Below are 24460 nucleotides of genomic sequence, written 5' to 3' on the forward strand. Positions count from 1 at the left end.
AACAATTACACATAAAATTGATAACCGACGCAGTCCGTCGTTTTTTAGTAATATTTATATTATTTCTTTTTAAATATAAAATATTGAAGGAAAATAAATAAAAATAAAATAATTAAATAACCGACGCAGTCCGTCGATTTTTTATACTATTTTATATCTCATATTTAAAAACGACGGAGGTCTTAACCAACCCTGTTCGCCGCAAAAGAAACAACACAGTCTGTTGGTTTTCAAAAAGCAACGTAATGAAAACCGACGAACCGTGTTTCATTGATTTTCCGTCAGTTTCTTTAAAAAATCGAAGTGGTCCGTCGGTTTTTGTCTATTTTTTAGTAGTGTTTGCAGTTCAACAAGTGAGTCAATTTATGAAGGCACCCCGCCATCTACATTTGGTGGTTGCTCATCGCATCATTCGATATCTATTAGGAACATCTACTCGTGGATTATTCTTTCGTAGTGGTTCTCCTATTCGGCTCAATGCTTTCAGTGATTTTGATTGGGCTGGATGTCCTGATACTCATCGTTCGGTCACTGGTTGTTTCATGTTTCTTGAAGAGTCCTTGATATCTTTGAAGAATAAGAAGCAATAACGTGTGTCAAAATCTTCAACAGAGGCTGAATATCAAGCCATGTCTAATGCTTTCTTCGAGGTTGTTTGGCTTCGTGGATTACTTGCTGAGATTGAATTTCCTCAATCTAATCCTACTCCTCTCTATGCTGATAACACAAGTGCCATTCAGATTGCTACTAATCCTGTTTATCATGACAGGACCAGACACATCAAGGTAGACTGTCATTATATACGAGAAGTTGTTGATAATGGTGTCATTACTCTTCCACATGTGTCCAGTGATCTTCAAATAGATGATGCATTTACAAAATCTGTGGCACGATGACCTTGTCAGTTTCTAGTAGGCAAATTGATACTTTTTGATCCACTAGCATCAATTTGAGGGGGGATGTTAGCATGATGACAAGATATTATAAACATAAATACAGATACTCTAGATATGTGAAAATATAATTAGAGATATTTCATATTTATTGTAGAATATTGTGTAGCATTAACTATAGAATATTATGTAGAATATTTGGTAGGATTTACATTAAGCGTAGGATATTTTGCTTCCTTTTATCTCTTATTCCTCTTGTGTATAAATACCTATGTAATCGATGTATTAAATGAACAAATTGAGACACTCATTCCTCAATTTCTCTCCTGGTTTATCTGTTTTTGACATACAGAAGTACCGTATAACAGCCTGATTTTTGCAGGAAATCACTAACGCTATAGAAACTTTGACGCGGCATCTCAATAGAATTAGACGAGAATATAGTACAAACGGTCAGTTCTCTTCCTCTTTTATATTTTCCACACTTTATAGGTATGTGGACCTGTGGTTATATTTGATCTTCATTTTCTATAATCAGGAACAGAAAACAATGTGAATGAGGTGCTCAGAAGTGCATCCAATCTATCTGTTCCATCACAAGGAAATTCCAGAAGTTGAAGAATTAGCAAGACTGATGTTGTCCACTAAGGATATGCTTATAAACGAAACATCACAGCTCTTTCTAGTAAGTGTTGGAGTAACTGTTTTCCAGTTCCTTTAAATATTGAAGTGGAGAAAGTCCGTTGTTAGTAACTAGTGTTGAGCGATTTAGTGGCGAGCCCATGTACACCAATTTTTTGGCTTGCACGATGTCTTATTTCATTTGTGAAAGAAAGGAATCGGCGCACATTTTATACTCTTCTACTGTTCTATCTTACTTTTTGACTGCCTTCTACATGCCCCTAAGAAAGACTTGTGATAACGTATTCTAAGAAGCCATACATTTTGACTGGTTGGCTTTTCTGTTGGAATAGGACATTGAAGAGGATCTACGCCAAAATCTGAATGAGCATGATCCAAGGGTCCAACACAGAACAATGCGAACAATAGAAATACTGTTCAACTATCTAAGCACATATTTTCGTGAACTTGGCCGCGCAATGGTGCACGTTCAGATGGGTGAAAATCGGGAATGATACTTTGCTCGCTACTAAATTATATTGGTTTTTGTGGCCTTTGTGGTCAATGAAGTAGGTTGAGAACCATGAGATCTCAAGTTCAAACCCCACCAGGGACAAAAAAAAAAAATCTATATCTGATAGCTAAAGTTTGTAACTCTAACGTTCTCTCTCTTAACAGGATGAAGGTTCTAGGCTGATCAACCCTGGTTTAGCAAATGAGAATGATACTGGGATGCACCAGAGGCAAGATGCCATGCAGCAGCAGCTGGCAGAAATTTGGAGAAGTACCTACTTCAGTAGGAGGAGATACTGCACCTAATACAGATAACGCAATTAACAACGCAGTAGAAGGTGTATCTTCCAGACCAACAACCGCAGAACCTACAAGTGCTCATGTATCAGCTGATGAAGTAAGTGTATTTTCAACCTCGAATATTAAATGCAATCTTCCGAATATTTCAATTCGTTTCTGATTTTGACAAGCATCTTTTGCTCTGTACTTGCACAACCTACATAGACTTTGCATTCTTTGTCCCCCTTTGCTTTTACTCTAATCATCGATGTGTATGCAGCCTGCTAGCGAAGATGTTGGGACCTCTCGTCAACGAACAAGTGATTTTGCTGAAAGCCCATCACCTGCAAAACAACAAAGGGTATTATTCTTTCCGTGATGCTGGCGGTCAATTTCTTTCATGCTCTCTGCATAACACATGTTCCTGTTATCCTCTTCATTGATATTTCGGAGAGGGCCCTGCCTCCTTTTCTTCTGCTTGACCGGGGGATAATACGGGTCCACGTTAAGTTTATGAGTCATGTATAATTTAAGGAAGATGAAACAAGGTAACACGAGAAAGTGTCATAACTACAAACTGTCTCAACTTCGAACAGAATAATAGTACATAGGAGTTTCGTCTTTCGACTTTAATAGTCTCTTAGTAGCTTTGCCTTGGATATGTATGTTTTGAGTGGATATGTATTCTTATAGATAAAAACCTTACTGATGGTTCAGTTATAACAAAAATTAAACAAGTTACCGACAACAACGTTGAAGCAACACACATTTGCGTAGGAAAAACAAGTGTTTCAGAATAGCAGAGACAAATTGATTTTTGTCTTCGTAGGTAAATAGATGGAAAGAGATAGAAAAGAAAAGACTCACATCAACAAGTCTTTTGTTGCGTTTCTCCGCCGAAGCACTCATTTCTTTTTCTCACGGAACAAGAAGAGCACTGCAATTTGGAAACCAAATTGGAGTAACTTTTCATGTTATTGAGGAACAATTTCAAAGTGTGTGAGTAGGACTAAGGTTGTCTTAACTAGGTAAATTTTCAGGTTCGCCCCCGAGGGTATACTAATAAATGATCTGCTTACATTACAGTAATCTATACAGATTCACTTCTTATCTGCCCTTTTTGTTGTTTAATTTCATCTTTCCTCTCCATGTCCATGTATGTTTGTGGAGGAAAGACAAAAATATTTAATACTGTTTTCTTGTTTTATGCTGGTGGTTACAAGTGTTACTTCTATAGAAATAATATTCACGATATATAAAGCAATAAAAGCGGAGTATGAAAATACAATTAATCAAAAGAGTGATAATGACACCAGGGCCGAGAGGAGCAATTGCTATCACTATAGCAAGCAAGGAATTTTACATTTTGTAGGCCTGAGTAACATACTCCAAGGACCGGTGCACACCCTCCTTTGATTTTCCCACCTCACTACAATGTCGCTCACACTCTTTATTTTCCGCGCAAACTATTTCTTAAACTCTGTCTGTGATGCCTTAATCTTCTTTCTCTCTTTTGTTTGGTGTGATTACGATAGAAGAAAACCTCCTCTATTTGAGTAATTTCTTAATTCTTCAACGCCGGGAGAGTTGAAGTTCACTAAACGGAGAATTTAAATCCATCACTCCAAAAACCATTTATGCTAATCGTCAACTATGTAATTTTAAGAAAAGGGTTATTTCCAACCATTTTGTGCCGCTCCTCACACCAATAGTATTCCTATGGTGAGATCAATCTTTCCACATTGGTAACGATGGGCTAAATGTAACTTTTGTATCTCCCTCAACAAGAATGTCCCTTGTATTATCATTCTTAGGATTGTATAGAACAACTGTTTTGCAACAATCATCTAGTATCAAATCTACTTCCCCGGTCTCTATCACGTAAAAGGCGCTTCAGAATGGTAAGAAGGATTTATTTCTAAATTCCTTTTGAAAATAAGGATATCCATGATCCCTTTACTCCATATTCCTTCAAGACCAATATCTCAACGCCCCTATCATCTTCCAAACAAGTCATGATACAAAGACATTCAATTAAAATTCCTAAACCAACTAACAATCTCTTCTTAATACTCAGGGAGCAGAAACATATTGAACTTTTCAGAGATGAGATCAAAATAAATTACTTTGTTATGAGGACCTAAACGATCCCACATACACTGGTGAAGTTCATTATTTCCATCATTGTCATCATCTTTGCCGTTATTATTTCAAAATAGGATTTTTGACCTTGCCCTGTAGTGAAGTCGTCCCTGACATGTGATACCATAAGTCACTGAGAGGATATCATAAGGGAACTCGAGTTGCCTCCATTGTTTGTCTTCAAGACTAGCAACTATAACAAAATCACCACCATATTCTAGGGTCGACAGATCCTGCGTAGTCAGGACTGCCTTGTAAACATTCTTGGAGGAGTCAAAACAAAGTCCCCCACGTGTGATATAGCCACGTTCAAGCTCAAGGCCTCAAGCACTTTAATTTGGTGCAAGATCTGGTGGTAGGACTCCACAGTAAGTATGCTCCATTACAATAACAAGTATAAGACCATGACAAGAAGCCAAAAGCATACAACTTGGCAGGTAAATCTCATCATCATCACTATAATTGAGTTCTTCCAAAGTAAGTTGTTGGTTTATGAATCGAAAGAAAGGTCTTTGTATCGTGGTTGAACTTGTATAAACCGTGGTGATCGCTCCTTGTTGTCGTGAAGGGAGATAAACATACTATTAAAAACCACAAGAAAGGTTCAATGTTACGAAAGGAAAAATTGAGAAGTGTTCTCTCTTAAATTATCTATTGTACAAGGAGAATAGTGAGTAAAGATATTAAGTCAAGTGATGAGCTAATAACAAAAGACGAATACATAACAATGTTTGATAATATTTTTTTGATAACTAATTTTTTTTAACAGAGAGAAAATTACAATTTTTGACAATATTAATAGGCAATATTTGTAAAATTAAGTGAGGTCATTTTTTTAATTGTAATTAAAATATAAAGTTGTGAAATGAAGTATAATTTTCTTGGGAATTTGAATTGAAAGATTATTTTAAATTTGAATTAGAAGATAAAAATTATGTTCTTGTGGCTTAACAGATTAAACAAATAAATATAGAAGTCAACTAATTAGCAATTATTTTTTTTAATATCATAACGTTTTTTAAAAATATTTTAATGGGATATGATATGGATATGTTATTTGTTTCCATATCCAAACGTCTAAAGTAATTGCAATTATAATATGATAGTAAGTGTCAATTTAAATATTTTAAAAAAATTATTTATGTATACTTCACTGATGGCCAAATAGGCTACAAGAATTCATACTACCGACTGTGATAATAGATGCAGAATTTTGTGCTAGTAAACTAATTAGATTTATAAGATAACAATATCCTAAAGTAGTAATTAAGGGATAAAAGTTGCTCTTTCCGTCCACCTTTACTTGTCCTCTATACTTGTAATGACCCGTTAGGTCGTTTAGACAATTTTACCCCTATTGACCCTTTCCCCGGCTTCTTTAGCATATATTTAACTTGTGGGGATGGGTGGTGCGATTCCAAAGGCATTCAGATGTGATTTGAGTGAGAAAATGGAGTTTTTGGAAATTCATAAGTGCTGGGTTGACCAAAGTCAGCACCAGGGGTAAATGTGTCGTTTTGGTAATTTTATCGATTCCATTAGGTCTGTAATATCGTGTAACACCTCGTAGCTTCGGGCTAAGATTTGTATCATAAGATGGGGGTATAATAAACCCAATTTGAGTAGTGTATAAATGATGTTTGAAACCCAATCAATACATGAGAAGAGTCTTTGGGCAAAGCAAAGTTGAAAATCACTCTACGGGGCATGTTTGCAAATGAGTTTATAGAAGGTCTTACTTCCAACGACCATAACCCCATTATTAATTTGTAATTTGGGAAAACCTCCTTGATGAAAGTTGTAGCCCTTTGAAATAGATTTCCAACGGTATATTATGGGGGTCAAACGAACATCTTTGCAAAGAGTTATGCCCATTTTACTGAAGACTGTTCACTGGAAATTCTGTCAGCGTAACGGTGACGTTACGGACCGTAACACGTGTTACAGGCAGTAACAGTGGACCGTAACACACCGAAAATTTCCAGAACCTCACTGGAAATTTTCACCAAGTTACGGTACCAAGTTACGGTCCGTCCTTTGTGTTACGGGACCGTAACAGTGACCGTATCTTGGTCCGTATGTACGTTTCGGGTCACCTGACTTCGGGAGGCCATAACCCTATCATAACTTGCGAATTTGGGAATACTCAAAGAACGAAAGTTGTAGATAATTGAAGTACCTTTCCAACCATAGGTTGTGCGTTTACAGGCGCTATCGGGATAGGGAAATGTGGACATTTTAAGACAGAAAGGTCCCAACCCATTTTCAAGTTGGGTCAACCCATTTCCCCCTTAGTATTTAAGGGAAATGAAAACCCTAGCAGCCTCCATTTCCCTCAAATTTCAGATTTCTAGAGAGAGGAAGTGAGAGAGAGGAGAGATAGAGAGAGAAAGTAGAAAATCAACCAAGTTTAAGGCCCCGAATCCCGAAGCTTGTGAAGGATAAAGTGTAGTACAAGTTGTCGCCGTCATTCTAAGATAAAAATCGAACTTGGGGATGTTGATTTCGTGGTGACTACTCACAAAAGGTAATGTTTCTATCCCTAATCATTTCTAGTTGTGAATTAATGAATTCTAGGGAGAATAATAATTGGGTTTGATGAAGAGAATTATATGAACTATGTTAGAGTTGTTGGATTGTTGACTTTGGATTGTTGTATTCATATGGAGGATGAAAAATGATGTAAATTACATCTAATTGAGATTGTAGAAGTAGCTAGAAGTAATAGAATGGGGATTGGGTGAAGAAAACACCATTAATGAAGGTTGTGGAGCTTCATGCCCACCAAGTGTTTGATAAAATGCTTACATGAACAAAGCATGGATATTGTTGCTAATATAGAATCCCTATGACCTGTATTATTATAGATTAAAGTTGAAGGGATTGAAGGACATTGTGATACGCTCAAGAGCAGGAAGTCAAGGTATGTAGGCGCTATCCACGTGTGGGAACATCCTTGTTCCTCCCCATGTTTCAGTATTCCATGATTATACACCAAGTTTTAGGATTCTAGGCATATTCGTGTTGAACCCTAGACACTTGAACCATGATGTATATTAAATAGTCAGTTACAATTCTGTTGATTAGTCTTAATTTACTGTTTTGGTAATTGAGACTCGGTCCGTAATCTATGAAAAACACATAACTTGCATTCCATGGGTTCTATAACACAAGATATGAGATATTATGCTTATTTTCATGAAAAACTTTTATATATGTATTTATTGTCATGTCTTCATGTACCCATGTTCATGTCAAGATTCAGAAATCATGTTTTCAGTTATTTTCATGTTCGGGAGTTGTATTAATACCGAGAAGGCTCAGATAGCCTGAAACTACGTATGCCAACGTAGGATAAGGATCGCTCCGCCCAGTTAGGACGATTCCTTCATATTTTTCCCATTGAGGGATTTTGGATCCATTCATGTCATGTTCATGTCTCGTGCCCCGGCAAGGTACGAGATGGCTTAGCTGATCGGGCAGAGATCAGACTCCACGTTTCTCCCCGTGGTGGTTCATGTCGGTATTACAGAATATTATAGATCATTACAGATTATCTCATGCTTACAGTACTCATGTTTATGATCAGTTGCAGTATCCAGTTTCAGTTTCAATTTCATGTTCATGTATCATGTGCCTGCTATTTCTCTCATGTGTTTACATACTAGTACATTCAAAGTACTGACATCCCCGTTTATTTGCCTTGGGGGCCTGCATTTCATGATGCAGGTACTGACATACAGGACAACGCACCTGCTCAGTAGGACAACTCTCATATCAGCTTTTGGGTAAGCCCCATTGTCTTCGGGGTTTAGTCAGTTGTTTACCTTATGTCATTGATGCATTAAGGGTATGCTGGGGGCCTTGTCCCAGCAAGTATATTTTATGTTCAGACTCATGTTAGAGGTTTCATAGAATAGACAAGTCAGTTATGTCATGTCAGACATTTGGAGTCGTATAGCCATTTGGGCTCACTCATGTTTAAACAAGTACTTTATTAAGTATTACGACTTAATACGTTTTATAAAGGCTCATCATGAATTCACGTTATATTCCGCTTATGTTATGCATCATGATGATTCAACAAGTCATGTGGTTCGCTCGGTCACATGCAGTCAGACACCGAGTGTCGTGTTACGTCCAGGCCATGGTTTGGGGCGTGACAAAGATTGGTATCAGAGCCTAGGTTCAAGGATCTTTAGGGAGTCTATGAAACCGTGTCCAGTGGGGTCTCTTTTATATGTGTGAGGGCCCCACACATATAAACAGTTGACTACCAAGACATTCAGGATTGTCTCATTTCTTTCATATTCTAGATCGTGCAGTTAGAGCATTACTCTTAGGATTTCTTCCTAATTCGTGCGTGTACGTGTTTTCAGAAAATGCCTTACAAAAGGAAGTACAAGAAGAGAAACACAGCCACCAGCCAAAGGGCTGCCGCGGAAGTAGCTCACGAAGATACCGTTCAGACTCAGGCAACAGCTCCAACTGCCCCTACCGTTACACCTCCTAGTGCTTCAGATGGGGATGTTAGGAGTGCTATCAACATGCTCACACAGCTGGTGGCAGCTCAGGCCCAACGTCAGGAATCTGGGTCAAGTTCAGGAGGTAATGGAGAGTCTTCTAAGACGAAGGATTTTCTCAGAATGAAACCCCCAGTCTTTACGGGGACAAAGAAAGATGAAGACCCTCAGGACTACATTGATGCTCTCCAAAAGATCTTCAGGATTACGACAGTTACAGAAACCGAAGCAGCTACTTTTGGAGCTCATCAGCTGCAGAGCATTGCTAACACGTGGTATGAATCTTGGGATTTGTCCCGAGGTGAGAATGCGTCTGATGCTACATGGGATGAATTTGCTAGTGCATTCCTAAACCACTTTATGCCAGTAGAGGTCAGAGAGGCTAAGGCTGAACAATTCCTGAAGCTCAAACAAAATGGCAGGCCGGTTCAAGATTACTATTTGGAGTTCGTTAGCCTGGCTAAGCATGCCCCACACATGTTACCTGATATGAGGGCAAGAGTGAGAAGATTCGTTGGAGGTCTTGATTCCCATTTGTATGATGGAGCCAATATTGTTGCACAGAATGGGACAATGACTATTTCCAAAATGGTTGCTTTTGTACAGGGCAATGAGACAAGGCTAAAGGAGGAAGAAACCTTACAAAAAGAGAAAGACAAAGAGTTCAACAAGAGGGTTAAGTCTACCGGACAGTTCAGCGGGAACCGAAATAGGAAATTCTTTAAGAACAGGTCAGCAGTACCTGCTCCGTCCATAGCAAGTGCCTCACTTCCTAAGTTCCGCAATGATAAGAAGCAGAATTTCAGGCCATCAAGTTCGTACTCTCAAGCTAGTGGGGGTCAGTCGACATATACTCATCCGATATGCGGCAAGTGTAATAAGAGACACTCAAGTGAGTGTCGCGTGGGCACGTATATATGTTATGGTTGTGGCTAGAGAGGCCATTTTCAGAAAGATTGTCCGTCAGCTAGGCAAGGTACCGGAGGTAACGTGGCACAGCCCACAAATTCAGCAGTCCCTCGTAATAATCAAGCCCAGCAGGGGAACAATGCAGCTAGGTCTGGAAACACAAGCGGTTGGCGAAACCGTTTGTATGCATTGACAGGCCGTCAGGATAGAGAAGCTCGAGCAGATGTTGTTACAGGTACTCTAACAGTTTTCACTTTCGATGTATATGCCCTCATTGACCCAGGATCCACCCTATCTTATGTAACCCCGTTTGTTGCTAAGAAATTTGGTATTGAACCTGAAAAATTATATGAACCCTTTGAGGTGTCCACCCCAGTTGGGGAATCAGTCATAGTTAGACGTATGTACAGGGGTTGCCCAGTTTTAGTGTATCACCGCAGAACCATAACTGATTTAGCGGAATTAGAAATGGTAGACTTCGATATGATCATGGGTATGGATTGGTTAGCTTCATGTTATGCCACAGTATGTTGTAGAACTAAGGTAGTAAGATTCGAGTTTCCTAATGAGCCAGTCATAGAATGGAAGGGTAATTCAGTAGTACCTAGGGGTAGATTCATTTCTTACCTAAAAGCCAGAAAAATGATTTCCAAAGGTTATATCTACCACCTAGTTCGAGTCAAGGATTCGGATGCTCAGACTCCAACTCTTCAATCTGTTCCAGTTGTAAATGAATTTTCGGAAGTCTTCCCAGAAGATCTTCCAGGAGTCCCTCCTGATAGGGAGATTGAGTTTGGAATTGATTTACTTCCCGATACTCAGCCGATATCTATTCCACCATACAGAATGGCTCCAGCAGAGTTAAAAGCGTTAAAAGCCCAGTTTAAAGATCTACTTGATAAGGGGTTTATTAGGCCTAGTGTTTCGCCTTGGGGTGCACCAATCTTGTTTGTCCGAAAGAAGGATGGTTCCTTACGTATGTGTATAGACTACCGTCAGCTGAACAAGGTCACCATTAAGAACAGGTACCCTCTTCCTAGAAAAGATGACTTATTTGACCAGCTGCAAGACGCCCAATGTTATTCCAAGATTGACCTCAGAACAGGCTATCATCAGTTGAAGGTTAAGGAAGTTGATATTCCGAAGACAGCTTTTAGGACCCGTTGTCACGCCCCGAACCATGGCCTGGACGTAACACGGCACTCGGTGCCTGACTGCATGTGACCGAGCGAACCACATGGCTTGCTGAATCATCATGATACATAACATATGCGGAATATAACGTGAATGCATGATGAGCCTTTATAAAACATGTTAAGTCATAATACTTAATAAAATACTTGTTTAAACATGAGTGAGCCAAAATGGCTATACGACTCCAAATGTCTGACATGATATAACTGACTTGTCTAGTCTATGAAACCTCTATCATGAGTCTGACTGGAAAACATACTTACTGGGACAACGTCCCCAGCATACCTTTAGATGCATAATTAATCATAAAATAAACGTTGACTAAACCCCGAATGAGATGGGGCTCACCAATAAGATAATACGAATGTTGTCCTACTGAGCAGATGTGTCGTCCTGTATATCAGTACCTGCATCGTGAAATGCAGGCCCCCGGGCAATAAAAGGGGACGTCAGCACATTGAATGTACTGGTATGTAAAGCAACCGAAAGAAACAACATGGGATATGAAATAACATGATAAGAACTGAAACTGAAAACCTGGACATGAACATGGGCATGAGTGCATATGTATATATATAACATAAGTAAAAACATGATAAGTAGGGAGAGCAATAACTTATAACCGATCCATGGTCTGGTGCTTGCGTCCCGCCAGCAGAACACTCAGTCCTTGCCAGGGAACATGAGATTTGATAAAATATGAAAGGATCCAATCATTATGAGAGATCGTCCGGAACATGGGTGGAGCGATCCTCATCCTACGGTGGCTACGTAGTTTCAGGCTATCTGAAGCCCTCCTCGGTAATTAATGCAACTCCCAAAACATGAACATGAAAAATAGTGGCACTTGCTGCCCATGGTATATCATGAATCATAACTTGCTTGTACATAGTGTTCATGAATCATAACTTGCTTGTACATGGTTTTCATGAATCATAACTTGCTTGTACATGGTTTTCATGAATCATAACTTGCTTGTACATGGTTTTCATGAATCATAACTTGCTTGTATAGTTTCATAAGATAACTTGTCATAGTCTTGCAAAACATGTTTTTCGTTCATGAGTAATAACAATAGTTCGAAATCATATATATATACTTGTCTTGAAAACATGCTTGTAACTTGCTGGATGAAATCATAAAGTTTCATATAAACATAATGAGAACACATGAGGAAGAATTCATGATTCATGGATTAAGCTAGGATTTCCTAATAACCGTAATGGAAGATTAGGAATGCAATAACGAATATAGATACAAAATTCATGCACATAAATACATAATTACGGGCTACCAATATGTTGGGTTTAATGCCCTAGGATTTGAACTTCATGGATTTTACGAAACGGATCATGGGGAAGAACATAGAGATTCCCACATGTGGATGGAAGTTATACATACCTTAACTTCCTGCTTTTGAGTGTATCACAATGTCCTTCAATCCCTTCAACTTTAATCTATAGCAATACAGGTCATAGGGACTCTATATTAGCAACAATATTCATGTTTTGTTCATCTAAGCATTTTATCAAACACTTGGTGGGCATGAAGCTCCACAACCTTCATTAATGGTGTTTTCTTCCCCCAATCCCCATTCTATTACTTCTAGCTGATTCTACAATCTCAATTAGATGTAATTGACATCATTCTTCATCACCCATATGAATACAACAATCCCAAGTCAACAATCCAAAAACCCTAGCATAGTTCATATAATTTTCTTTATCAAACCCATTTACTATTCTCCCAAGAACTTATCAACACTTTAATCATCAGGAAACATCATAAAACTTACCTTAGTTATTGTAGGAATAAGCCTTGAGTTGAAATGCTTCACTTGAACAAAACCCTAGTTCCACCTTCCATGGAATTTCTTGACTTGAATGGATTTGATGTGTTTCTCACACTTAGTTTTGGTGGATTGATGAAGTGGATCTTTTGTTTCACTTGGATTCTTGCATATGAAGTGTTTGGATGGCTCTAGAGAACCCTTGAGTCGTGTAGGAGAAATGGGAATGAAAAAAAATGGGTTTGGGTCTCTTATTAACATCTTAAAATCTGACCCATCGGGCAATTCTACGTCCATTTTTACGTTCCGTATAATGGTTTTACGGACCGTATAACTCACCGTAAAACCATTCCAGTGATTTGGACATTCTGTGCTCATTTTACGGTGTGTTTTACGTCCCGTATAATGGTTTTACGGACCGTATAACTTACCGTAAAACCATTCCAGTGATTTGGACATTCTGTGCTCATTTTACGGTGGTCTGAGTCAATTTTACGGACCGTATAATTGTTTTACGGACCGTAAAATTGAACCGTAAAACTGACCAACGAAATATCATTCTCTGTGACCATTTGACGGACCGTATAAATATTTTACGGACCGTCAAAATGTTTTACGGACCGTCAAATGGTCCGTCAAAATGTTTTACGGACCGTCAAATGGTCCGTCAAAATTCTTCTGCTCGGACAGTCTGTCGTATAATGGGCATAACTCTTTGCACATATGTCCGTTTGAGGCCCATAATATACCGTTGGAAAGCTATTTCAAAGGGATACAACTTGCATCAAGAAAGTTTGCCCAAATTCCAAATTAATAATGGGGTTATGGTCGTTGGAAGTAAGGCCATCTATAAACTCACTTGCAAACATGCCCCGTAGAGTGGTTTTCAACTTTGTTTTGCCCAAAGACTCTTCTCCAGTTTTGATTGGGTTTCAAACACCATTTATACACTACTAAAATTGGGTTCATTATATCCCCATCTTATAATAAAAATCTTAACCCGAATGCACGAGGTGTTACAATATCTCCCCCTTGGGATCATTCGTCCTCGAATGATGGGTCTTGGTAAAGGATATGGTTGGACATAACTTGAATATATGAACGTGAAGAAACATGACATGGAACATGGAAATCTGACATGACGTAGTTTCATGAAAACATCCGTGCCCAAACATGAGACATGAATAGCGAATACCTGAACTCGAACGTGAAATGTGAGGCATGAATACATAAGGGACATTATAACTCTTCTCTGAAATGTCATTAAGCCATCATTAATTCGATACTCGTAATTCTTTCCCGACATACAACATATACCTTGCTTTCCTTAACAACTTTCATCTCCTACCTCAAATGTCTTTGAAATCTCATTTAGAATCATTAAATATTACTTCTTACTTGTCAACATGTCGTATACGTCATACCCTTCGTGGGTCTATTCGTGGTATGCTAACGGGAAAATTTCCAAGGTGTAACATTCTCCCCCTCTGTTGGAACATTCGTCCTCAAATGTTAATATTCGGGATTCTACAAAAATTTCGCCAGAGTTTCCCCTGTAATATGGCACTACCAACCTGTCACAACAGCCCATAATATCATTGCCTCACAGGGCTACATCATAATAGCACTACAAATTGGCCACACACGACCAAAAACATGAAAAGAAAGCTTACATACCTCAAAATCTTGGGCTTCATCATAAATATCTTCTGCGGGCTGAAACAAGTATGGTACATGGATTTCATATCCTCCTCGACTTCCCATGTAGCTTCCTTAACTTTCTAACTCCTCCACAGGACTTTCACTGAGGCTACTTCCTTAGTTCTCAACTTGCGAACTTGACGATCAAGAATGGCTACGGGGATCTCCTCATAGGTGAGGCCATCCTTATCTATTAGAGTATTAGCAGGAACAACCAACGATGGGTCTCCTACACACTTCCTCAACATGGATACATGAAACACTGGGTGTACAGCGGCCAAATCTTGTGGCAACTCAAGTTCATAAGCTACTAGTCCGATCTTTCGTAGAATTTTGTAAGGTCCAATATATCTGAGGCTGAGTTTTCCTTTCTTGCCAAATCTCATGACACCCTTCTTGGGTGAGACTTTAAGGAACACCCAATCATCTATTGAAAATTTTAAGTCCCTTCGCCTTACATCTGTGTAAGACTTCTGGTGACTCTGAGCCGTTTTCAAATGCTCCTGTATTAACTTAACTTTCTCTATAACCTGGTAACCCAAATCTGATCTTAACAACTCTGCTTCGAATCAACCAATTGGTGATCTACACCTTTTGCTTAAAAGGGTTTCCAACAGTGTTATCCCAAAACTAGCATGGTAGTTATTTTTGTAAGTAAACTCAATAAGAGGCAGGTGGTCATCCCAATTACCATTGAAATAAAGGACACATGGTTACTGAACTGAATGAATACATGACTACTAAACTACTGAGATACTAAATTGAATGTCTATTGAACTGACTGAAGACTGGCTGACTGAATACTGAGCTAACTGAATATTGGGCTGGCATGAATACGTGAGTACTGGACTGATACCTGAGTACTAAGCTGACATAAATATCTGAGTATTGAACTAACATGAATATCATAACATGAGATCTGAATAGCATATCTGTCTGACCATTTGTCTGAGGATGAAAAGTTGTGCTAAGGTTCACCTCCGTACCCAAATCCTTTCTGAAATGATTTTTAGAAGTTCGCTGTGAACTGAGCACCAAAATCTAAAATAATGGACACTAAGGTCCCATACAATCCGGAAATTTCATTAACATATGACTTGGCATAATCTTCTTGTTCAATCTGTGGTCTTAGCTGGCAAGAAGTGCGCTGACTTCGTAAGTCTGTCCACAATTACCCAAATTAACTCATGCCTCCTAGTTGAACGAGGTAGACCTGATACAAAGCCCATATTGATCATTTCCCATTTCCAGACAGGAATATCAACATTCTGAGCCAAGCCACCAGGCCTCTGGTGTTCGGCTTTCACCTGCTGACAATTCGGACACTTAGCTACAAAATCTGCCACATCCTTCTTCATATCGTTCCACCAGTAAATATCCTTGATATCATGATACACCTTAGTGGAACCTGGGTAAATGGAATACCTAGAGTTGTGAGCTTCTAACATGATTCGCTCTCTAAGCCCATCAACATCTGGAGCGCATAATCTGCTTCGATATCTCAAGGTACCATTATCTCCCTCCTGTTCAAAAGCTAAGGCTTTCTATTCGTGAATCCCCTCTTTCATCTGCAGCAAGTAGGAATCACCAAACTGCTTCTCTCTAACTTCAATGACCAAGCAGGAATGCCATGTTCTGGGCAATAACTCCACCCACTTCGGAGTCTGAAAGTCGAATTCCTAGCTTGGAGAAGTAGTGAAATTCTTTCACCTTAGTTCTCTTATCTGCCTAAATCATGAGTTGTACTTCCCATACTTGATTTTTTTTTTTTGAGATACTTCCTAAAATACTCATAGTACGGTTGTACGCTAAGTCTTTTACGAGCACCTTAGAGATTAGAGTCTTGTGCTATGACACTACCCTTATGACACATAACTGGGCATGATCTCATAGCTTTTCTGTGATCGCCTAATCGATAGTAATTGAACTTGACACGATTCGTTCGATGATCATTCTACTCACTTCGGGTTTCCTCTAAGATAAGGCATATTCCTTATGGATACTATCTCATTATGCCAACTTAACTAAACTGAGGTTCTTCATATCTCATACTAACCCTTCGGGTCTCCAATTATATCACTGGACTTACTGGCGATTTATGCATCTCCCCCTTAGACTAAGGCTAACATCTTATACTTACAAATTATTCCCTTTTGATGGGATCAAATTAACATTCCTTATCTTCTGTAATTCCTTTGTACTCTACAACACTGACGACTCTTTCGGCTTAACTGGTTTCTTCTTCCACTAATCACTCTTCTCTGAACTTAACTTAAGCCCTTGGTTTCTAACACACATTCGGATGTATCCGAACTGTCACCCACTCAAGGTGTTCATCTGAATAGGAAATCAAATTATATTTCTCAAGGTCAGCCGTACTCGTAACTTAGTCAAATCTTATCATTACTGTTGACATGTCTTTTCCAGACATATTACGAACTTATATCTTATTCTCCTTCTATTTCTAGAAATTTTTTTTGTCACGCCCCGAACCATGGCCTGGACGTAACACGGCACTCGGTGCCTGACTGCATGTGACCGAGCGAACCACATGGCTTGCTGAATCATCATGATACATAACATATGCGGAATATAACGTGAATGCATGATGAGCCTTTATAAAACATGTTAAGTCATAATACTTAATAAAATACTTGTTTAAACATGAGTGAGCCAAAATGGCTATACGACTCCAAATGTCTGACATGATATAACTGACTTGTCTAGTCTATGAAACCTCTATCATGAGTCTGACTGGAAAACATACTTACTGGGACAAGGCCCCCAGCATACCTTTAGATGCATAATTAATCATAAAATAAACGTTGACTAAACCCCGAATGAGATGGGGCTCACCAATAAGATGATACGAATGTTGTCCTACTGAGCAGATGTGTCGTCCTGTATATCAGTACCTGCATCGTGAAATGCAGGCCCCCGGGCAATAAAAGGGGACGTCAGCACATTGAATGTACTGGTATGTAAAGCAACCGAAAGAAACAACATGGGATATGCAATAACATGATAAGAACTGAAACTGAAAACCTGGACATGAACATGGGCATGAGTGCATATGTATATATATAACATAAGTAAAAACATGATAAGTAGGGAGAGCAATAACTTATTGTCACACCCCTTTTTAACCCCGGAGAAGTTAAATTTAGAAGTATGACGTATTGGAGATTCCTGTTTTTTTGTTGTTTTTAAGGAGTCGCCACCTAATTTATTTATGGTGAATTAGGACACCTAAATTTTATTAAAGTTATGTTTAAAGTTAACTCTGTTTAAGGTCTGCAAAACTTAAGATTCTAGGTAAGGGTTCAATTAGTCTAAAGGGAAGGTATTAGGCATCCTTTAAGACCCATTAACAATGGTTAACCGACCGGACTTATGATTAGTTAGGCTAAGTGTAAATATGGTATTATAGAAAAAGGAAAGCAGTTTTGTAAGTGTGGCTAAAGCCATAAATAGACATGTAAGAATGCTATTTAAAATAGAACTTGTAAAACAATAATAATAATTTGTATAAAAGAGTATTTTTAATGCTGTTTTGACGAAGGTATAATAGCGTTGTTTAAAATAATACTTGTAGAAAATAGCAATTGCATAAAAGAGTTTAGTCAAAAATAAACTAAAAGAAAACGGGACATGTATGTTTATATGTGAAAGAAATGACTAAAATTTAAAGAGTTATTTAGTAAAAGCTTTGAAGGTTGTTCTAGACAAATACATATTTCTAAGTGTTGGAAAGAAACTAAAGTGAAAGAATTATTCGTTGAGTTAGTTTGCTTTTTTATTTTTCTTAGAATACGCTAATGTAGTGTGAGATTTGTGACACTTCTAAATAGTAAAACATAAATTATGATTCCTTTGACTCAAAATATGAATTTGCTATTGAAAATCAATTATACCAAAAGTAAATATTATAGATTCTATAAATAATTAAAAAATGAAACTTCATGGAATTGATTATTATTAGTTTCCTTAAATTGACTACCCATTATTCATCTAAACTCCACTAATTTGCTAAAGTTCATCTAGATTAACAAACAAAAGAATTAGTCATACAACGAAAATTAAATACACAACGATAAAATAGAAGAGCAAAGAAATTAAAGGGGCTCAATCCATTTTTAGGACTGCCGCGACTAAGCTACTGTTTGGCTCAATCCTTTTGGACTGCTGCTATTCGCTGCCAATGTGATGGGCTTTGGCCCAGAATTATCCCCTTTTTTTAGAGTGGGTTGACTCGAGAGGAGGTAGCATGATTGTTCGATCTTGCAGCAAAGTTGAGTCTCATTCGAGACTCCTCACAATCCCCGATGTCATGCAAAAGAAAGGAGAAGAAATTAGTGCGAGGGTATAATTCCTATAATGTACAAAAATCATCATATCTGGGAAACTTAAGAGATGATTAACATGTGCCAAGATATATTCAGCCTAAAATATAAGAACTTGCAACTGGAACTAAGTGACATGTGAAGAAATGGGCAAATAAGCGATACACAACGACCACTAGCGTAATTCCAAACGTAGCAATTAGCACAGCTATAAGTAGCAGCAAAAACATCAACTGTTTTATCGAGCGTAAGTAATATCCACATAGCGGCCAAGTATAACCACATCTTTCTTGACACAGGTACTGGATTAACACACAGATGCAATAGCTGTTTGTAGTATAGCAACAGTCAAGAAAATGGCAACAGCAGCTAGCTAAAAGTAATGACCAAAGTATCGTTGTTTATACCAAAGTTCAGCAGTAGCTATTTTATCAAATGTGGCTCACAAACCCAACAATAAAGCAGCAGCCAAAAGGGACAGAGGGGTTTGGTTTTGATAACTCAAAGGGAAACAATCCCTTTGCAGGTTCATACAATGTATTTAAGGCAGCAAGCAAGGATTTGCTGAAGAAGAAACATATGCAGATACAGGGGAAAGGGAAAGGGATCAAACATCGTACGCTTGGATTTTTTTTTATTTTTTCATTCTGGGCAAGACATATGCAGCATGTTTGCATATCATTTTCCACAATATATATGCATATTTAACACTAATGAGGATGAGACAAAGGTCATATGCAATGAAAGGTTTAAGTCCTCTAAATCCGAGACACAAACAATGTTAGCAGGTATATAACGCAAGCAAGTTGGTCATAAACTTTGAATAATATGACTAATATTCTTTAAGTCTACTCAATTTGTTGCAGCCTCAAACTTGTTCCTTTGCTAATTTCAACAACATGCCTTTCATACATTACTTAATAGCACAAGACGGATTTGAGATATTCAAACAAACAGCACTACCATATCGTCATACATTTCAGTCTGTAGCATTCTTGTTAACAGATTATACCACCAGGATTGGGCTTAAATAACCATATATCATTGTATTCTCTCTAAACTGCTAAGACAAGAGTTGAAGCTTAATGAATTATTTGTAACATATTCCTTTGGTCCCAACTGCTTAGCATACACCAGGATAATAATTTATGCTTAAAACTCAGGTCTATACTGCTGTTATTAAACAAACAAAAGAGGATCAGATTATCCACGAGAACAGCATATGCATACTAGAACTTAACCAATCATGGATTGAACCAATAACCAACATCAATTCATACCAAAACAGCTGCATCAACAGGGATATTCATATTTGTAAATGGGTATATTCAGCATGAATCCTATCAATTTAAACGAATTCTAAAGGGATGTAGAAAAATGCAGGCCTTTGAAACTACTATTGCAGCAATGACATGGTAAACTAACTGAAATCCCAAACTGGTCGTTTCGACATTAATCCTATCATTTTAAACAGGCGACCATGATCTTGCAGACCAAATAAAATCAACAACGAATATCGATATGTCGTATAATCATTTCGTCACATCTAAACCCAGGTAAATTACATTCGTAACAGAAACGTTATTTCGAACATATAGAGCAAAGAGGGACATGACTGACCTGCTTTAATTATATACATGATATATCTAAAATATACACAACCTAGTGTGTATATCAGACGTATAGCGAGTGTATACCTTCGCCTTATCTTAATAGCTCATTGTATACCATATGTATATTTAGTTCTAAATGAGTTCTGAGTTTTGGGAAATCAGTCCAGACATCCAAATTGCGGTATATATTTTCAGATTCATTTTGGCGATTAACGTTCTATCCTAACAACACCCAAACATCACAAAAAATAATATGACGACAAAGAAACTACATAACATAAGAATAGCAGAACCAGCTAAAAATTTAACTAAAAGCAGAAACTAAAGACTCGAAGTAATAAATGTATCGAAGTTTACCTATTTTGTGCGCAATGAACTGGGGCGTCGAGGCCTCGAATCTACTCTCTCGTATGAGCCGATTCGAAACTCGACTCGAAATTAAAATGATTCTGTCGTAGTTAAAGTTCTTTGTCGAACAGCGAGGGAAATTAATCGAATGGTGAGACCTTAACCTCTCATCACAAATCTCGGATTTCAACAAAAGTATTTTTCCGATTTGAAGGGTTTAAGACCCGATTTCTGAAAATGAAAGAAAAACTCAAGACTTTTTTTTAGAAAATACTCATGTATTCCCCTTTCGATGGTTTTTAAACTTATATGTGTAGAGATTTTGACTCCAGATCTTTGTCGATCTCTCCGTTTTTTTAAAAATCAAAACCCCAAAAAAAAAACAACGAGACCCCTTTTTTTCGATCTGTTCTTGTTTGTTTGAGTTGATTTTCCTTTCTTCTTTCTTCCCCTTTGTTGTTTTCCTCTTTTGTTGCTGTCCTCCCTCCATTTCTGTTGTCGTTCCTCCCCCTTTATAGGTTTTGTTTTCGCTTCTTTTTGTATTGAAAAAAAAGAGGAGCGGGAGAGAGAGACAAGTGGGGGACAGGGGTGAGTGGGGATCGGAGAAGAAGGAGGGAAAGGGGGAAGTGGTGTGCGGTGGTGAGCGGCGGAGTGGGTGAGTGGAGGAGCGGAAGAAAAGGAAAAAGGAAAGAGAGAGAGAGATGAAGGGGCGGAAATGAAGGGGAAACCCTTTTCCCTAAAAGGGTTTCCCTTAATTCGCTGAAAAAATGAATTGGACCCGGTCTATTTGTGGACCGGGTCAAATTTTAGACTGGGTATTTAAAAGAATGGACTAGTAAATTAGACATGGACTGATCTAAAAAATTGAGATAAAAAATATGGTCTAGTCCAAAAATATTAGGAATTAATCGGACTTTGATTTGGAGTCCGGTAAGTCACAATACGGACTGAGTGCAAGAAATAGTTTGGCTTCTAAATTTGAATAAGAGACACGTTTTGATTAACGATGTACTAAGGGTGCCAGAATAAACACATTTTTTATCATAAAAAGATTATATGATTCGGAAATATGTAATTATAAAAAGATCCGGGTAAAAATTATATGATGTCGCAAATGACCGTGCAATAATATTTAATAACAAACGTTATCATTTAAATGTGCTAAATAAATGCGATGTGTGTGCGGAAGTTGCAAATTTCAATAATACTAAATAATAGTAGCGAATAAAATAACGCTGATAATAATGACTAGTAATTAATAATAATAATAATAATAATAATAATAATGGAAATAACAAGAATGATAATAATAAAGGACAATTAATAATAATAAAAAATGATAATTTAAGAATAATAATAACAATAATAATAACAATAATAATAATAATAATAATAATAATAATAATAATAATAAACTGCAGAAGAATAAATAAAACGTGGGTGTTAATAAAAGATTAATAATTATAGTAAAACTAAAAATGCATATTTTTTAATTTCTCGAAATACCAGAAGTATAAATAGGTATTTCGGAGGAGATGCGGGACAAAATTGGGTGTCAACAGATGCCCCTCTTCGACCGGAGGTGATGTAAGAATCTTCGGGCGAAGAAGTTGACGTAGTAGCCAATTTTGTTTGGACCGACGAGTATGAGTTTGTAAGAAAGTATGATTTAGGAAAAATTGATTGAAAATATTATGAGGGCCGAAGGAATTATGGAAAATTATGGCCGAATCTCAGTTTCGAGTTGCCTACATATCTCGGGTTGCACGAGAATCAGGCCATGTGTAGTTCGAAAGTTTTTGTGGATTCACAATCTTGCAGGGGGTTGTAGACAAGTGACGAGACGTTCAAGAATGGAACACGTGTTTATAGCCTCCTAATTATAAATGTGATGCACAACACACCCATAAGTAGGACTCTACTAGACACGGTGTAAATTCTTCAAAGATGCCCCAGTGTTGAGTTATGGAAACACTGGGGATGTAGAAAGGAATATGAGATGGTGAGAAGAGTAGATTTAGTAGAGTTTTAGCGGAGGATGTGAAAGAGAAATTAACCTACGTATCACGTGTTTGTGGACATAGGCGGAATTGAGTTCGAGAGTAGATTCGTGACCTTTTCTTGTGAGTTTGGTATTCCTCTTTAGCAAATTTGCCCCAGTTCACTGCGTAAGATAAAGTTCCACGTTGTGTTGTGTCGCTGCAGGTTGTATTTTCTGCCAAAACTGAAATTCATGTCAAAATTAGTAATAAAGTTAAAAAATGTAAAACTATAAAGAGTGTAAATGATCGTAAATATGATTGGGGGAATGAAAAATGAAGTCGTGTGGCCAATGTTCTCTCTGGTTGTCTTCAGGGACTTGAATGAATGTGTGATGCGCATGCTAGGGATGTAATAATATCTCCCGTTGCATTGGAAGATGATAGTGATAAGGTCTCCGGCTGTCTTCCGGGACTCGATGATAAATGATATCTGCGAATTTTAAGGTAAATTTATTGAAGTGGTAAGGTAGATGATGAAATAAAGGAATGAAGTAGGCAGTAAAAATAAGTGTATAGCCGTTTGGTTTTATGCAGGTGAGGCCGTGTAGCCATTTGATGTCTCCGGTTGTCTTCGGGACTCAATGATATGTCTCCGGTTGTCTTCGGGGACTTGATACTACGTCTCCGGTTGTTTTCGGGGACTTGATGCTATGTCTCCGGTTGTCTTCGGGGACTTGATGCTACGTCTCCGGTTGTCTTCGGGGACTTGATGCTACGTCTCCGGTTGTCTTCGGGGACTTGATGCTACGTCTCCGGTTGTTTTCGGGGACTTGATGTTGTGTCTCCGGTTGTCTTCGGGGACTTGATGTTGTGTCTCCGGTTGTTTTCGGGGACTTGATGTTGTGTCTCCGGTTGTTTTCGGGGACTTGATGTTGTCTGCGAAATTTAAGGTAAAATTGTGGAAGTAGGAAAAGTAGATGATGAAATAAAGAAATAAAGTAAGGAGCAAAATAAGTGTATAGCCGTTTGGCTTATGCAGGTGAGGCCGTGTAGCCATGCGATGTCTCCGGTTGTCTTCGGGGACTCGATGATATGTCTCCGGTTGTCTTCGGAGGCTTAATGATAATTTCTGTAAGGTTCAATGTAAAATCGTTAGCATTGGTAAAGCGAATGATAAGGTAGAGAGTAGTGTCATAGTGTAGCCGTCTGGCTTATGCATATGAGACTGTATAGTCGAATGATGCCCCCGGTTGTCTTCAGAGACTCGACGCCGATCCTGTAAAATTCAAGATAAAAATGTGAATTCTTATTTTAGGGTAGAATGACCCAATATGTCCTATTTTAGGGTGGACGAACCCGATGTATCCTATTTTAGGGTGGACGAACCCGATATCCTATTTTAGGGTGGAAGAACCCAAGCATCCTATTTTAGGGTGGAAGAACCCAATATCCTATTTTAGGGTGGAAGAACCCAAGTATCCTATTTTAGGGTGGAAGAACCCAAGTATCCTATTTTAGGGTGGACGAACCCAAGCATGTCTCCGGTTGTTTTCGAGGACATGATGCATATGCCGTGTGAGGCATTTTAAAGAAATGATATCCAATTAAAG

At 38.1% G+C, this 24460-nt stretch overlaps 1 pseudogene; it reads left to right on the forward strand.

The window, feature by feature from the left end:
* Nucleotides 1–1449: 1449 nt before the first annotated feature.
* The window catches only part of LOC132601253 (uncharacterized), a 43874-nt pseudogene continuing 20863 nt past the window's right edge, over nt 1450–24460 (forward strand).

This window comes from Lycium barbarum, chromosome 7 (assembly GCF_019175385.1).
Source record: "Lycium barbarum isolate Lr01 chromosome 7, ASM1917538v2, whole genome shotgun sequence".
In the NCBI taxonomy this organism is placed as follows: domain Eukaryota; kingdom Viridiplantae; phylum Streptophyta; class Magnoliopsida; order Solanales; family Solanaceae; genus Lycium; species Lycium barbarum.